We start from the raw sequence: 12,597 nt of genomic DNA, 5'->3' as shown, positions 1-12,597 counted from the left end.
GGTATGTCTTGATGTTGAAAAACTTTCTGATTTCTAGCAAACCATATAGTGTAAGTGATTGTAGTAATGATTTGCATACTTTCCTTGTTTGTGTTATTTAGCATGTAATAGAACCAGTCTGAGAAAGATTGAGTCATAGAAGTAGTAGTAGTAATGGTTAGGGGAGAGCTAAACCACATCTGTTGAGCCCACTCACAAGTCATAAAAATATGGTCAATGGTTTCTGGCGCTTTATTACATCTAGGGCATATGGAGTCACATAGAATGCCCTTCGTTAGCAAATTTGTTTTAACCGGTATAGCCTTATTAAGAATCCTCCAAATGAGATGTAGTTGCTTTGGCGGGTTCTTCAAATTCCAAATTTTTGCCCAATTTGAGTCCATTTGCTGATAATTGCTATGTTGGGCTTGGTTATACTTTGTCTGCTCCCAATCCATTATAGCGTTATATCCAGATTTAACAGTGTAGTTACCATCTGTGGTTCCTTGCCAACTCAGAATATCTTCCTCCATATTGCTAAGCAGGGGTATATTAAGAATGGAAGCTGCTTCCATTGGGAAAAAAGTTTGTTTGATAAGTTGCACATTCCAATCTGTGTTTGGAGAATCAATGAGCTCTTTGACCTTCTTTAGACTAGTGTTTTCAGGCATAGGGGTCCATATTGTGCTTCCCCCTTGAGGATGTATCCATCTATCTTCCCATATATTTATCTTTGTCCCATCTCCCACAAACCAAAAGCAACCCTTTTTAAGAATCCAGCTAGCCTTTTGAATGCTCCGCCAAGAGTAACTAGCTCTGTAACTATGTTTTGTTTGGAGCAACTGATTGTTGGGGTAATATTTTGCCTTTAGGACTGTGGCCACTAAGGAGTCTGGTTCAGTTATGAGTCTCCATCCTTGTTTTGCCAACAAGGCTTCATTGAAAGCTGAAAGATCCCTAAAGCCCATACCTCCTTGTTTCTTTTGTTTGCAAAGCTTTTTCCAGCTTACCCAATGTATTTTCCTCTGATCTACATTGCTTCCCCACCAAAATCTACATATCATACTTTCCATGTGGTATGCATATCTCATTTGTTAATGGTGCAAATTTTAAAAAATTTATCTATTTGTTTATCTTACGGTGATGTTTGGAAAATAAAAACAAAGTAATACATGATATTATTACTTTTAATTCTTTCTTTTCTTATATATAAAATCATTGTTACTTTCCTTACTTTCAATTGATATTTATCGTATTTTTTATATAATAAATTCTACAAATGTATGTCTCACCCCGTGTAAGTTATTTTTTGCTTAATACCTCCATGTAGATTATTTTTTTATCAATACCCCCTATTGTAATATAATGTTTGGTATAAATCACTATGTAATTTTTTTTATTAATAAAATTAATAAAATAATAAAATAAAATAGAAAAATAATCTATGAAGTCAATTACTTCATTCCTTTTATATTTCAGACAATCACACCATTTTCTCTGTTCGATAAGTATGAAGTTTAAGAATAACTTTTTTTGTGAACAATTAAATTACTATTTTTATTTTTTTTATATTCCTTTTAAAGTGAGTATTTTTGTTCAGAGATTCTTAAGCCTTCAATTTTGTTTTGAAACATATTAAGCCTTCAATTTCTCAGTTCCACATCTGGCCAATTCGTTCTATATAATTTGTTAAAAAGAGTACAAAAAATTTGGCCAATTTCTCAGTTCCACATTTCTATTATTTTATCAGTATATTTGTTAAATATCACATAAAAAATTAGACAAACAAAAAAATAATGAGTAAAAAAAAGAGTACAACATTTATTAATAATAGTAAAAAAAAACATTTATAAGCATGATTTACACCAATACAAAATAATATGAACAAAAAGTGTTTTTTAATAAGTAAACATGATTAAAAAAAATGACAATAAAATATAAATGGATTGTCCAACCAAGAATCAGAAAGTAAAATGTTAACATGATTTTGATTCAGAAAAACACTAAAGAAAAAATATTCCTTATATGAGTACCGCACATAAATTCTATTGAAGATGCTCTATAAATTGCCATATAGAAAAGATGTTCTCAATTGTTGCCACATAGATTATGATGAATGAGAGGATGCCACATTGGATTAATAAAAATTAAAGTTCATAAGAAAGTGACACATAGATTTGTTTCCTTGAGAAAAAACTCTTGTGGGATATATAAAAAAAAAATATTACGTAAAAAAACTCCATTGTTTGGTATATATAAAATTTCATATATAATACTTTCACAAAAAAAAAAAATTCATGTATAATATTATGTATTATATATATATATATATATATATATATATATATATATATATATATATATGGGGGCTGCTAACTTAGACCCAGTTGGGTCTAAGTTAGCAAGGTGCACCTTTTCAGTTGGACAAAAATACCCATTTTTTTAATTTTTGAAAGAATAGAGCAACAGGGGCATTTCTGTAATTTACCCAACAGTACACGCGCCCCCACCTTCTTTTCCCACCCCTCAGGACACGTGGCAGCGTGTGATTGCACAAAATCCAAGCGCGTGCATCACACGCGCCGACAGGCGCGCGTGGGTGAAGGCCACACGCGGAGAGAGAAACCTTTTAAAAAAGAAAGGCCACGTGTCAGCATATGATTGGCTGCGTTAATTTTTTTTTCATTTAATACTTTAAACTCAATTATTTCATTGTAAATTAATTTTTTATTTTTTTATTTTTATACCAAAATTCATAATTTTTTTTCTCTACAAATAGAGACTTGGTTCGTTTGATTTGGACACAGAAAAAAAACTCAATTTTTCACTACCTTAATCTCATTTTTCACTACCTTACATCAACTCACTGAAACCATTCTACCAGGAAAATGGTTTCAGAGTACAAATCTCTGAAACCATTCTACAAGCTAAATGGTTTCAGAAGCAAATAACTAATAATCAACTTACTGAAACCATTCTACCAGAAAAATGGTTTCAGATTACAACTCTCTGAAATCATTGTACCAGATAAATGGTTTCAGAAGCAAACACAATTAATAAATTACTCACTGAAACCATTCTACCAGTAAAATGGTTTCAGAATACAACTATGTGCAACCATTCTACAAGCTAAATGGTTTCAGAAACAAATAACTAATAATCAACTTACTGAAACCATTCTACCAGCAAAATGGTTTCAGATTACAACTCTCTGAAACCATTGTACCAGATAAATGGTTTCAGAAGCAAACACAATTAATAAATTACTCATTGAAACCATTCTACCAGTAAAATGGTTTCAGAATACAACTATGTGCAACCATTCTACCAGTAAAATGGTTTCAGAAGCAAACATTAGTTTTTAATTACCGTTTTATCTCATTTAATTAACTAAAAATAGTTTCAGGTCTCCAAAAATTTCATAAAATATACCAAAAGTTCCAGAATATTATCTACTATTTTCCTGGTATAATGGTTTCAGTGAGTTGGTTGAGTGGTGCGTGTTAAATTACAACACACAAGTAACATATTTAGTAGACAAAAAATAAGATTAAGGTAGTGAAAAATTGCGTTTTTTTTTCGGTGTCCAAATCAAACGAACCAAGTCTCTATTTGTAGACAAAAAAAATTTATGAATTTTGGTATAAAAATAAAAAAATAAAAAATTAATTTACAACGAAATAATTGAGTTCAAAGTATTAAATGAACAAAAATCACGCCCAGCCAACCATTGTGTGACACGTGTCCTACTTTTAAAAAGCAAATTTTTCTCTCTCCAGGTTGTAATCCAGTGTGTCGCAGGCGCTGGAATCTGATGGATCAGGATGATCTGGGCTGTCTGATTGATCAGACAGTCTTGATGAGATCAGATCTTGGCTGTCTGATGGAAATCAACGGTCTGTAACCATAGTCCTTCGGTACGCGCGCGACACTGGATCCGCGTCTATTAATGGTTTCAGAAGGTGGGGCGCGTGTATATGGTTGGTAAATTTACAGAAATGCCCTTGTTGCTCTATTCTTTCAAAAATTAAAAGAATGAGTATTTTGGTCCAATTGAAAAGGTGCACCTTGCTAATTTAGACCTAACTAGGGTCTAAGTTAGAAAACCCCTATATATATATATTAATGAGATATAATTATTTATATTTGAATTTGAGTTATTTCCTTTTTTTTTTTTTTAATAGGTGCATTAAATACGATTTATAAACAATAATTGAGAAATGATTGAATTTTCAAATTAGCCAAAGATTCTAAGTAAAATGATATCATCATGTATTAGAGAAATTGCAAAGGTCTTCATAGTTAGCCACATAGGAATTGGAGAAATATTAGAATGCCACTGTTTACGTGGAAATTTGGTAAACAACCGCTAGTTTAAGTATTCAAACTCACTCCTTCTAAGCCTTCGAGACTTTCTTCCATTTTGACATGATCGAAACTTCGACGCAATATTTGAAAGCCACATTTTACTAATATAACCTTCAAATAAATAATGGACCTACTAATTAATTTTTAATTAATAAGCACCAAATTTATGCCCAACAGCCACATAAGACATGGATCAATGAAATAGTGCCACATATGAATAAGACTATGAGAGAAAAACTCCTAAACATATAAATAATAGATAATAGATTATATTATTAACGGACCTTCACACATAAAAAAAACAAAGGTAAATATGACTGTGAGTTAATCTATATATATATATATATATATAAATTCTAGATAGTTGTCCAATTGATTATCTAAAACCCTAATCCACATCACCTACTTAAACCAATGAAAACCTTTCATTTAACCATATCACCCAGTTACATTCATTTAATGTGTGGTACTAAATGTTATTATTATTATTATTATTATTATTATTATTATTATTCTTTTGGGTTACTATTCATTTTAATTTTTTTTATTCATTTTATTATTTTGTGTATTATTTTTGGTTCATAATAGGTAATGCTTTTGCTAATAATCTTTTGTTCAATCTTTGTGTATATAATTAGTTGGTCGATTGTCAAGACTATTTACGGATGATTTTGGTAGGCAAATTCATCGTCACATTCTTTTGGTTGATCCAAATAAAAATCAATTTGAAGTTTTAATAAAAAAATAGATAAAATAAAATTTACTGATGGTTTGTATGTTGTTCATGATTTTTATCATATTCAATTTTGAGTATGCGGTTTAGTTGGTTTATCTGTGCCTCAATATCACTACTAGAAAACAGGTTTTTAGAGTTCGTTTTTAGCGTCGGCCCCAGACACCGATGCTAAAAGAGTCGGATTAGAGTCGGATTTGACCTGCGCTAGACAACACCCTTATCTAATTAATTTTTTTAAAATATTAGCGTGGGCCTATCCGACGCTAAGCCACAAAAAGACTCACGCTACATTTTAGCTAGGGCCATCCAACTCTAATATTATTTTACCCAAAAAAAATTTCCCTTGTTTTTTGACAGATATTTTTACCCAATAATTTTTCCCTCTTATTTTTTTGGCAGATATTTTTTACCCAAAATAGTTTCCCTCACTTTTTTCCCTCTTATTTTTTTTGGCACAATCCCAATTGTCAACTCTTCTCTTGTCATTTGTCAAAAAAAAAAAAAAAACTCTTATCTTAGTCAAGAAAAAAACAATATTTCTCTCTTTTATTTCATTTCACTTACAAACTCACTCACAAGAAATAAAAAACCTCTGAACAAAGCGTCTCACTCACAAACTCATAAAACCCTAACTCGATGAACCAACAACTCACAAAATCCCTAAATGTCACATAACTCACTCACGATTCACTCGACCTCCCCGGTATCACTCACTAATTGACCGAAATCCACCGAAACCCCTCACCGTTGATTGAATCACTCACCACTCACCTTTCCCTTACCTCACCGGAGATCTAAAACTTCACTGGTTTCTCAATCGTATCCTCTTTCCCTTTCTCAAACGTCACCTGTCTCTTCTTCAAACACCCACTGTAATTGGAGAAAAAGAATATTGGGAGTACATCGTGGGAGAGGTTTGTTGACAGACACCTATTTATGTTTCCCGATTTTTTTAATCTATTTGATTTGTGAAATTTTGTTGATTGAAATTATTTGAATCTATTTTCAAAGTGATAACATGTTGATTTGTGATGGTTGTTTTTTGTTGATTTCATTTTTGTTGACTGAAGCTCCCACATCTTTTGATTTCTGATTAATATTATTTTGTATACATAAGACAATATTTTTGTTGTCTTTTCATTATACATAACAATTAATTAAATAAATGAATCTTTGGTTTAATGGTTATTGTTGGAAGATGATGAGCTCAAAGCTAATAGCTCCTTAGAAAGAATGGGTAATTGGGTTAAAAATTGGTTTTGCATATGATCTGTCCTGAAGGAAACTAGGGGAATATTGCACAAACTGAGTTGTTTTGGAATAAGCTTAATTATGCAAGAAGTATGTTTGTCAAGAAAGGTTGCTGGAAAAATATTAAGGCTCTTTTGTTCATATGTTTTGTAGTGTTGTAACTTTAAAAGTGTTGTTGTGTGACTTTAGAAGTAAATTTGGAGATTGGACTGAATTTTTTAATATTCCAGCTCAATCTTCTAGAATGGAAGCATTGAAATTTAATGTTTTTTCTCCTCTTTGAGACATGATACAGACTTGTAACGGAGTAGTGTTTAGCAGCAATAATGTTGTTTAGCTACTATATTGTGTATTAGGGGGTTGCAAGGAATATAGAATTGGTTATTGTTTAGCTACTATTTCTTTCTGCAATATCACATAGTATTACTAGTAGAAATGAACTAATAATATCATTCTACACTGAAAGTGGATTTATCAGAATTTTTTATTAGATTTGTTTAGTTTTGATGTACTTTGGTTATGTGTATTCTAATATGATGATCAAATTTTCCACTCTTTGTACTCTTTTATTTTTTTAATTATAAAATCCCTCTTAAAACTATAGATTCATTGCATACACTTAAAGGTCTATCAGATTGTGGGAAAGAGACTCGAGTGTAAAATTTCTCAGTTTTACTTCAGAATTATCAGTGCATAATAGAATGTAAAGAGAGCGTATCTCTAATAGTGCAGAATTTCACGAATATTTCGCAGTTTTACTTAAGTAAAATTTTATCAGTGTAAAAAATTGGACCTTTTGTTCATTATCAGTGCAGAATTTTACTTAAGGTCATAATTTTTACTTGTTTGTTTGGTCAATAGTTAAGTGCCTATTTATAGCAATTTACATTCACTTCTACATAGTAATTCTTCAACCACGTTTTCATTTATGTGCAATTTACATTATAACATTTGTTGGTTAAGTAATGAATTTTTTATCTTATTTTTTACTGGTTATCAAGTAGAAAAGCAATAGGAAAAGGAAGCCAATTTCATTATAGCATTTGCAAAAAAGTGAGCAGGAGATACCATAGTTGAAGGTAGGTAGTATTATTATTCTACTCTTCTTTCTCCACCCTTGTTTACTTGTTTTTCTCTCCAATTTATAGGCCTTGAATTTTGTCGTTGATGAATTCATATGAAACGATTTATTTTTACTTAATTTTGTTCTAACCTTTTGTATTTTATGACAAAAGTTAACTAACAGTTGACCACCGGGAAAACTTAGTGATCAGCGGAATCGCATTTGTCACAAGAAGTCAACCACTGAGTCATTTGTTCATATTGCAGCACTAGCTCAGCCTGAAGCACCAGCTAAGCTTGCAGCACCGGCTCAGAAGTCTACCATCGAGTCATTTGTTCATACTGAAGCACCGGCTAAGCCTGCAACATTGGCTCAACCTGCAACATCGGCCCATAGCTCTACCCCTGAAGTATTCATGTTTATGCCAACTCCAGGAATGGGCATTCAAACAATGGTTGGCTCTTCACAATGCGCCTCACGTGAGGCTCCGATAGAGGAGAATAATGTGCAACAAATATCCGATGAGGAGGTGGTGGGTCAAGGGAATGTTCTTCCTTTTGTGCATATGACTGATGAAAATGGGAAGATCATTATACGACCTTTGGGTAAAGGGTAAGTTACATATATGATTATATATCTAGTGTTACTACATGATGCATTTTTTATTTTTAAGTGTGCAATTATTTCATGACTGATTGATAAATCTGATTCTTTCAATACTTTGCAGGCTCTTGTGAAGTGGCAAAGGCCATAAATTACGCAATACGAAAGACGTTTTATATGCCTATCTATAATTGGAGTCTATTCGAAAAAGAGGAACACAGAGACACTTTAAAAGAATGGTTTAATTTTTTTTGGGTAAGTATCTGACAAATAGAAATTATTTGTAGGGTAAGCTTTTGCTTTTATATGTATGATTGTAGTGGTGTAGTTTCTTTGTTTCATTCCCGAATAACTTCACCCTTCTTCTTCTTTGTGTACTCATTCTCTTATGGATTTTGCTTTTCACATTTGTACAACTTATTACTAATTTATTCATAGTTGTTTATGTTTTTCTTGATTTAGATATGTGCTGTGGCAGTACAGTTTTTTTGAGAAATTAATTATTGATATGCTAATTTTTTCAATTGCAGTCCAATAATCTTGAAAAGGATTTGTTCCCTGATGAGTTGTTATAAACACATAAGAGGAAATCTGGCATTTTGCTAATACTCTTCATTGTTCAAGCTTATTGCAATGAAAAAGTCAGGACTTTCATAATGTATATATAAGAACCGGAGAATATATGTTACAAGGTATTTGTTTTTATAGAGAGCTAGTTGGTGTACATCAATTAAACTAAATCTTGCTTATCATATACTGTAATTTTATTAAGCTTTTTATTCATGATGGTTATGTGTACAACTTACTTTTAAGATTGAACAAGTTTGAACATAGTCAACTGACATCAATTTTGCTGTGCTAGTAGTACCTTGTTATTTTTAGTTTCTTACTAAATTTTTTATTACTCTAAGTCTCTAACCGTGCATTATGACTTTTTGTGCTGAATTTGATGTGTGATTCCTATATTGTTGTATTAGATGCAATAATGGTTATCAGGTGTAGTTTTTTATAATTTTTTAAAAATAATTATGCTGTTTAGCGTCGGATAGAACTGACTCTACGAAATTTGTTGATTTTTCATATGTTGACTTTAGAGTCGGCCTGACCGAGGCTACATAATTTTGTTGACTTTTCAGAAATGTATATAATAAGCGTCGGATACTAATAGAGTCGGGCTTTGAATCGGCTAAGCCGACTCTAACATAGAGTCGGATGGCAGTTGTCCGACGCTATGATTTAGCTTCAAGCGTTTTAGCCTCAACCCGACCCCGACGCTAATCCGACTCTAAAGGAGTGTTAGCGTCGGTTTTTAGCCTTTAGAGTTGGCTTTCATCCGACGCTAAAAACAACTTTTCTAGTAGTGATGTTTCAATTAAGTATAAATGTAATGAAGTAGTTTATCCAACTCAGAATCCTCTAATGAAATTTATAATACAAAAAAAACTTATTATGTTCCAACATCAATTTTTTTTCAATGGTCAATTATATGTTGGTATTTCTAGAGTTAATTTAAAGAATGAATTAAAGATATTGCTAAACAATGTTAATGAAGAATATACCAAGCTGACTTCAAATGTAGTGTATAAATAATTTTTTTAAAATGTATAAGCACATATTTAATATCTATATCACATTTAGATAACTTCTATTGTTACTATTATTTTGACAATACTTATTTTTCGATTTTAGATTTACTACCTATACAAATAAATTTTTTATGTTATAGTATAAAACAATGCATAAAACCCATGCATCGCACAGATAATCATCTAGTTAAATATTAGATTGGAATAACGTGATAACTAGTAATAAGTCGGCACAATTATTTTATAAGATGTTAATAGCGTAGTTTATCCACTTCGTGAAATTTCGTGAATAATAGTTAGCCATGCATATAGCAACCCTAAAAAATACACATCTATATAATTAGCCCCTTGTCAATTAAAGAGTATAGAATTTAAGTTCAACTAAATAGTTATTAAACATATAAGAAGAGACATATTTAAGGAGTAACCTTAACAAACTGAATTAGGAAGTGAATAATTATATTGGACACCACTATGTTTCGTATAGTTATAGAGAAGCTTAACCCACAATTGATAGTCAAAGGATTATGTGGTGCCTGTTGGAATTTGCCTTGAAATTGAAGCAGAAAATTAGTTTTTTCGCCCCAGGCGAAAAAATGGTGCCTCAGGCGAAAATTTCAGCATAGTAGGATCTGACTTGTTGTTTTTCCGCCCCGGGCGAAAATCGCGCAGTTATATATATGTGTCTGCAACCGTAAGAGAGAAAATGTGAGGTTTTTTAGGGTTCTTCATCCAACATCAATCTAGGATCAAAGGGGAGGTTCATTTTGGGTATATTCTAGGGTTAAGGAAGTGTTTCTAACACCTTGGAATCACTTATCATTGAAATCTCTTGGTCACGAGAAGAGATTTGGGAAAAGGGTAGAATTATGGTTGAAGTATAATTCTTGCAACTCTTTGTAATGAATCTTTGTAATCAAGAAGGAAGTTTGATAGTGGATTGGAGGGTCTCTCTTTCCCCCAGAGTAGGTTGGTTTTAACCGAACTTGGTAAACAATTTCATCGTGTCTTTTATCGCTTTATTGTGTTTTAGCTTTTGTGATTATTGCTCATCCATTTTGATTTGGTTGCTTCAATTCATTTGTCCCACACATCAAGATTATTGGTGTGGTTTCCGGTCCGAATTCACAACAAATGGCGCCCACTGTGGGGCAAAGGGTTAAACGGATTAAGTACCATGTGTTCAAAATGGGTTATTGAAGGACTTTCCGGTGACAATTTGGAATTGTGGAAAGTGAAGATAGGAGCAAGAGCAATTTTAATGTCCGAGATGATGGATAAAACATTACGTGTTATTATCCGGTGCCTCAGAGGTAAAAAGCTAATGGAGATTGCGATGAAGATCAGCCTGGAGAGGCGGTGGTAATAATACTCAATCTCGGCCTAGAGAGGCGGTGGAATAATACTCGGGTTACTTATGGAACAACAACTTTATTGTGAGAATGCGGAGGTGCTAGTGTGGTGAAGTTGAGAATCGGTGGAGTTTAAGTCTGGACTTTGGATGCTCCTATCACACGTGTTTGAAGAAGGAATATTTTGAATCCTAGAGTTAGTTGAAGGTGGAGTTTGTTCATCTTGGAGACGGGAAAGCTTGCAAGGTTCGTGGTATGGTTTTAGTTTTTTTGGTTTGACAATTGGTAGTTTCTTCTACACGATGTGATGTATTTTCTTGAACTTGGATGCATAGATAGTAGGTAGATACTTGTTAGATGGTTCTACTATTATTGGTAATGCATCAGTTACTAGTGGTTATTCTCATGATGTTGACAAGTTTTGAAACTTCGGGTTGATGTTTGTTGTAACGCCCGACTTTTAGAATTATTCGTTTATTTAGAATTTAGTTAATCCTTGTCTATTTTGTTAGGAATTAATGGTTTAGATGTGTTTGCGTGATTATCTAATTATTTTAGCATGTTAAATAATTAGTTGACGGAAATTTGAAGTACATAAGATGAAGTAGGAAAATAAATGATTTAGAAGTAGTTAGAGAAATTGGGTCTTGTAGCATGAATTGGGAGGTGATTGAGGTGATAAAATAATAATAAATATTAAATAATAAAACAAAATCCTTATAACTTGGAGAGATAAAATAACCTAGGTTGTTTTCTATAAATAGGCTAAAGTAGTGACAAATTAGTGTTGGTGTAAGCCCTAGAGGCCAATTATTTATAATTGCATGATACTTGTATTGGATAATTTACTTAATAAATAAAGGCTTTTCTTTATTATGTTTATGTGTTAAATAATAATAGAGTCCCTAGAATAGTAAGTTCATTGAATGGAACGTTAAGTGTGACTTAATCGTGAGAGTCCATTACACATAAGAACACTATTCTTAAAACATCCGTAGTCGAGCTTTAATGTGAATTGGGATAACATCAAAACATAGAGACTATTATGTTGGTAGACTGATGATCACATCTCACGGATCATAGATAAAGAGTTATCAAGTCTTCACATAGATATAAATATTAAGAGTAATATTTATATCGGATTGACCCACCATGAGAATACTACATAGTATGTTATGAAATGTCATAGGATATTCTCATAGTGATAAGTGGTGTATTCCACCCTTCGACCTGAAACCACTATGTTCCCTAGATGTAGGAGTGTAGTACTTTGTCGCCATTCAAAGTTATCCGTAACAGGATGACTATAAAGTTGGTTGATGGGTATTCCACGAATCATGCTAAGGGACATGAGTGACCTAGATGGAATTTACCCCTCCTACATAACAGGAGATATGTCTATGGGCCCAATATTGAACTTAACAAGGGTGACGTACTATGCCTTGTGTTCAATATAGACATAAGGGTAAAAGGGTAATTATACACATGAGTTTTATCACGGAAAGGTTTGTCAAATCACGTGACATTCTTGTGACTTGGGTAGCAGTGATGTGTTGCTAGATACCGCTCACTGTTTATAATATTAAGAATAATATTATTGCCAACGTTATAAGAACCTACAGGGTCACACACATAAGGACAGTCGATATGGAAGAAATA

The 12,597-nt window shown here is 32.4% G+C and overlaps 1 long non-coding RNA gene across 3 annotated transcripts; it reads left to right on the top strand.

Annotated features, from left to right (window-relative positions):
• Window positions 1–5,619: 5,619 nt before the first annotated feature.
• LOC123887139 lies at window positions 5,620–8,861 on the top strand. Of its 3 annotated transcripts, none has more exons than XR_006801365.1 (5): window positions 5,620–5,997; window positions 7,339–7,413; window positions 7,570–8,009; window positions 8,125–8,255; window positions 8,531–8,861. It is a non-coding gene; the product is annotated as an uncharacterized LOC123887139 (long non-coding RNA). The 3 variants fall into 3 exon arrangements; XR_006801367.1 differs by having other exon boundaries at window positions 7,336–7,413; window positions 7,664–8,009; XR_006801366.1 differs by having other exon boundaries at window positions 7,336–7,413.
• The last annotated feature ends 3,736 nt before the right edge of the window (window positions 8,862–12,597 follow it).

Source organism: Trifolium pratense, linkage group LG5 (genome assembly GCF_020283565.1).
Source record: "Trifolium pratense cultivar HEN17-A07 linkage group LG5, ARS_RC_1.1, whole genome shotgun sequence".
In the NCBI taxonomy this organism is placed as follows: domain Eukaryota; kingdom Viridiplantae; phylum Streptophyta; class Magnoliopsida; order Fabales; family Fabaceae; genus Trifolium; species Trifolium pratense.
Note: the sequence above shows the minus strand (reverse complement) of the source record. Positions and strands in the feature narration are given on the sequence as shown.